This window comes from Ursus maritimus, assembly GCF_017311325.1.
Source record: "Ursus maritimus isolate PB19 chromosome X unlocalized genomic scaffold, ASM1731132v1 scaffold_X1, whole genome shotgun sequence".
NCBI classification, from domain to species: domain Eukaryota; kingdom Metazoa; phylum Chordata; class Mammalia; order Carnivora; family Ursidae; genus Ursus; species Ursus maritimus.
The window spans coordinates 74,627,202-74,632,978 of NW_024423319.1; positions in this window are offsets into that span (position 1 = coordinate 74,627,202).

Genomic DNA, 5,777 nt, shown 5'->3' on the forward strand with positions numbered 1-5,777 from the left:
CGTGGCCTTTAATTTCAGGGGACCGGCTGAAAAAGAGTCCCCTACTCCTCCGCTGGCATCTTAACTCCCCCAGCACTTTCAGCCTTTTCTATGTGCTAACTCAACCGCATATCTATTAAGAAATCCCAGCAAGTTCCTCAAGCTTAATAAGTACAATGACATTTGCATGTTGTGTTAAACTTCCAAATCTGGGAAGAAAGCAAGAATTCATATCTATGCTTGGTTTTTTTTTTTAATTAATGATTTTTGTCATATTATGTTAGTCACCATACAGTAGATCCTCGGTTTTCATGTAAGGCTCGATGATTCATTATTAGTTGCAAACACCCAGTGCACCATGCAATATGTGCCCTCCTTACTACCCATATCACGGGCCTATCCCATTCCCCACCCTCCCCTCCGTAGCTCCTCAGCTTGTTTCTCATAGTCCATAGTCTCTCATGTTTCATTCCCTCCTTCTGATTACCCCCTTTCTTTTTGCATTCCTTCTTCCCCTACCGACCTTCCTAGTTCTTATGTTCCATAGATGAGAGAAATCATATGATAGTTGTCTTTCTCTTTTTCGCTTGACTTATTTCACTTAGCATTATCTCCTCTAGTGCCGTCCATGTTGTAGCAAATGTTGAGAACTCGCTCGATAGCTGAGTAATATTCCATTGTATATATGGACCACAACTTCTTAATCCAGTCATCTGTTGCAGGGCATCTCGGCTCCTTCCCACGCATTTAACTATTGTGGACATTGCTGCTATGAACATTGGGGCATATGGCCCTCTCTTCACTCACGCCTGTATTCGGGGTAAACACCTGTGCAGTGCAATGGCTGGATCATGTGGTGGTAGCTCAATTTGTAACTTTTTAAGGACCTCCACACTGCTTCCAGAGTGGCTGTACCAATCAGATTCCCACCCAACAATGGTAGGAGGGATCCCCTTTCTCCACATCCTCTCCAACAATTGTTGTTTCTTGCCTTGTCTATTTTTGCCATTTTAACTGGCGTAAGGTGGTATCTCAGTGTGGTTTTGATTTGAATTTCCCTGGATGGCTAATGATTTGAACATTTTTTCATGTGTCTGTTAGCCATTTGTATGTCTTCATTGGAAAAGCGTCTGTTCATATCTTCTGCCCATTTTTGATTTAGTTTATTAGTTTCTCCTGTATTGAGTTTGAGAAGTTCTTTGTAGATCTTGGATACCAGCCCTTTATCTGTAGTGCTGTCATTTGCAAATATATTCTACCATTCCGTGGGGCTTCCTCTTAGTTTTTCTGACTGTTTCTTGGCTGTGCAGGGAGCTTTTTATCATGATGCAGTCCCCATAAGTTCATTTTATCTTTTGTTTCTCTTTGCCTTTGGGGATGTATCATGAAAAAGGTTGCTTTGGCCGACATGTCATAGAGGTTGCTGCCTATGTTCTCCTCTCTTAGAATTTTGATGATTCCTATCTCACATCAGAGGTCTTTCATCCATTTGGAGTTTATTTTTGTGTATGGTGCAGAGAGTGGTCAAGTTTCATTCTTTTTGCATGTAGCTGTCCAAATTTTCCCCAAAGCACCATTTATTGAAGAGACTGTCTTTTCCAATCGGATGCTTTTTTTCCTGCTTTATCAAATATTAGTTGCCCAAAGAGCCGAGGGTCCATTTCTCAGTTCTCTATTCTTTTTTTTTTTAATGATTTTTTATTATATTATGTTAGTCACCATACAGTACATCCCCGTGTTCTCTATTCTGTTCCATTGGTCTATGTGTCTGTTTTTGTGCCAGTACCATGCTGTCTTTGTGATCACAGCTTTGTAGTACAGTTCGAACCGGCATTGTGATGCTCCCCCAGCTTTGTTTTCAACAGTTCCTTGAAATTGGCCCTTTTCTGTTTCCATACAAATTTAAGGACGATTTGCTCCTGTTCTTTGAAAAATGTCCTCAGTATTTTGATCGATAGCATTGAAAGTGTAGATTGGCGTTCTTGGGTAGCATGGACATTTTAACTATGTTAGTTCTTCCGATCCATGAGCATGGAATATCTTTCCATCTTTTTATGTCTTCCTCAATGTCTTTCAAGAGTGATTTATAGTTACTAGAATAAAGGTCCTTTACGTCTCTGGTTAAGTTAATTCCAAGGTAACGTATGGTTTTTGGTGCTATTGTAAATGGGATGGATTCCCATTCTCTTTCAGTCTCTGCCAGTATAGAACTGCAACTGATTTCTGAGTATTGATTTTGTATCCTGCCACATTACTGAATTGCTCTATAACTTCTAATAGTTTGGGAGTGGATTCTTTTGGGGTATTCCATATAGAGTATCATGTCATCGGCAAAGAGAGACATTTTGATGTCTTCTCCAATCGATTTGGTACCTTTGATCCCTTTTTGTTGTCTTGATTGCTGTTGCAAGCGCGTGCTGACTTCTAGTACTGTTGAATAATAGTGGCGAGAGTGGGTATCCTTGTCGTGTTCCTGGATCTTAAGGGAAAGGCTTCCAGCTTTTCCTCATTGAGAATAATATTTGCAGTAGGCTTTTCATAGATGGCTTTTATGAGATTGAGGAAGGAATGTACCCTATTCCTACACTCTGAATGGTTTTAATCAGGAAAGGATGCTGTATTTTGTCAAATGCTTTTTCTGCATCAGTTGAGAGGATCATATGGTTCTGGAGTCTTTCTTGTTGATATGATGTATCATGCTGATCGACGGCGACGTTGAACCACGCTATGTCCATGTATGAATCCCACTTGGTCATGATGGACAGAATCTTTAATGTACTGTTGATTCTATTAGCAAAGGATCTTGTTGAGGATTTTGGCCCATATTCATTAGGGAAATCGGTCTGTAATTCTCCTTGATTAGTCTTGCCTGGTTTGGGGATCAAGGTAATATTGGCCTCAACGAGTTTGGTAGCTCTCCTTCTGTTTCTATTTTTGAAATTGCTTAGAAGAATAGGTATTATTTTCGGAATGTTTCCTCGTAGAATTCCCCAGGAAACCATCTGGAGCTAGAGTTTTGTTATTTGGAAGGTTGTTTGTCACTGACTCAATCTCTTCATAATTAATTGGCCTGTTTAAGAAATCAATCTCTTCCTGTTTCAGTCTTGGTAGTTTATAGGTTTCCGTTTCTCCCATTTCTTCCAGATTGCTTAGTTTTTTGGCATAGCTGTTGATAATAGTTTCTTAATAATCCGTCCAATTTCCTCATTGGTGTTGGTCATGACCTCTCCTTTTTCATTCATATAATTTTAATAATTTGGGTCCTTTCTTTTCTTTGGATAAGTCTTATGTAGTCTGTTAATTTTATTGATTCTCTCAAAGAACCAGCTTCTAGTCCTGTTGATTTGCTCTATTGTGCTTTTGGTTTCTAATTCATTGATTTCTCTGCTCATCTTGGTCATCTGCTGCCTTGTGAGTGGACAGGGCCTCTGTCCCTTCTGTTGTCGTTTCATCGCTTAGGGTGAGAATATAAAACGGCATTTTAGATTTTTCTATTCTTTTGAGTGAGGCTTGGATGACTATGTATTTCCCTTAGACTGCCTTTGCAGTAACCTATAGGCTTTGGACCGTTGTGTTTTCATTCTTGTTGTCTCATAAATTGTTTAATTGGATTTTTGATTTCCCGTTTATCGAAATAATTCCTGAGCAGGATGGGTTCTTAGTCTCCAAGTGTTTGAGTTTCTTCCAAATTTTTCCTTGTGGTTGAGTTCCACTTTCAGAGCTGTGGTCTGAGAATATGCAGGGATAATTTCAATCTTTTGCACGGTTGAGACCTGTTTTGTGTCCTGGTGAACATGGTCTATTCTTGATAATGTTCCATAGGCATTAGAACAGAATGACTATTCTTTGGTTCTGGGGTGTAGTGTTCTGTATATTTCTATGAGGTCAAACTCGTCGAGTATGGCATTCAAAGCCTTTGATTCTTTGCTTAGTCTTTGCCAGGGTGTTCTGTCTATTTCTAGAGTGGAGTGTTGAGGTCCCCTACTATTAAATGTATTTTATTTATATGTCTCTTATTCTGCTAAGAGTTGGCTTCGGGCGTATCTTGCTGCTCCTGTTGGGGGCATATATATTTATAATTGTCATATCCACTTGCTGAATACTTCCCTAAGAATAATATAGTGCCCTTCTGCACTTCTAACTATAGTCTCTAATTTAAAATCCAATCTATCTGATATGAGAATTGCTACCACAGCTTTCTTTTTGAGGTCCATTTGTGTGAAAGAAGGTACTACATCCCCTTAATCTCAGTCTGAATGCATCTTTGGGTTTGAAAAAGAGTCTCTTGTAGACAGCAAATGGATGGGTCATTTCTTCTTATCCAATCTGCAAGTCTGTGGCGTTTATGGGAGCATTTAAACCATTTACATTTGGCACTAAGAACTGAGAGATAGAATTTTAATGATGCCATGTTGCCAGTAAAGTCTTTGTTTGTATCGGGTCGTGACTTTCTGTTCTCTATCACTCTTGGGGGCCTTTTTTACCTTTATAGAACCCCCCTTAATATCTCCCTGTAGGGCTGGTTTCTCGCGGGTTACGAAATTGACCACACCGCGATTCTGGAAGGTCTATTTCTCCATCAATTCTGAATGACAGCCTTGCTGGATAAAGGATTCTTGGCTGTCTTGTTTTTCTCTCTGAAAGAGCTTTTTTAAAAATGTCCCCCCAACCTCTTTCTCTCATTCCAGGTCTGTGTGCACAAGTCTGACATAATTCTGATGCCTTTGCCTTGGTACGTGAGAAATTTCTTTGCCCTGGCCGCTTTCAAATACTGTATCCTGATCTCATATTTGCGAAGTTGCACTATGACGTGACGTGCACAGTGGTCACCATGGTTGAACGTGGGAGGGGTCCTCTGTGCCTCTTGGACACGAATGTTTGTTTCCTCACTAGATTAGGGAAGTTTCAGCTACAATTTGTTGAAATATCTCTTCGTGACCTCTGTTTTTCTCCACCCCCTCGTGATGATGATTCTAACATTGGACTGCGTCATTGAGTCAGTAATCTCCCTAACCTACATTTGTGGGCTTGGATTTTTTAAGGGAAGTTTCTATTTTGTTTTTTTCCTCTATTAACCCATCCTCCAATTCACTAAGCCGTTCCTCTGCTTCGTGACCCTGGCCATTATAGCCTCTAGTTTTGCCTGCATTTGGCTCATAGAATTTTTAATTCTGTCAGATTCGCTCTCATTTTTGTCCTTAGGGATTCTATATTCTCAGTAACCGTTTCATTAATACTTTTTTCAATTCTACTCATCATTTTGACCATTGTTACCTGAATTCCATTTCTGATAATTTGTTACATTCATATTCCATTATTTCTGTGGCAGAGGCCACAGACTCACTGTCTTTCTGCTGGGGGAGGGGCTTCTTCTTGTCATTCTGATGAGGAGAGGTTATGGGTTATCCAGAGCCGAAATTATTGACTGGGTCCCAGACCGTGCCCCTTGTTTTATAGGGATCTTAGGATGTGGGCTTCTTCTTTAAAGATTTTATTTATTTATTTATGTGGCAGCCAACCAGTGAGAGAGGGAACACAAGCAGGGGACTGGGAGTAGGAAGAGGCAGGCCCCAGCAGAGGAGCTGATGAGGGAACTCCTTTCTGTAACTCGGGATCACACCCCCAAGCCACAAAAAGACCGGTGCTCAATGAATGCGCCCACCCAGGCGCCCTGGGTTGTGAGCTTGATTTTTCATAGCCTGCCTTCTGTGTTCTGGGGGAGGGCCTGCAGATACTCAGGCAACCCTGTTTGGGTAGAGCTCCTGTGTCCCCCAAGGGGGATGGGGATGAGCACGCCA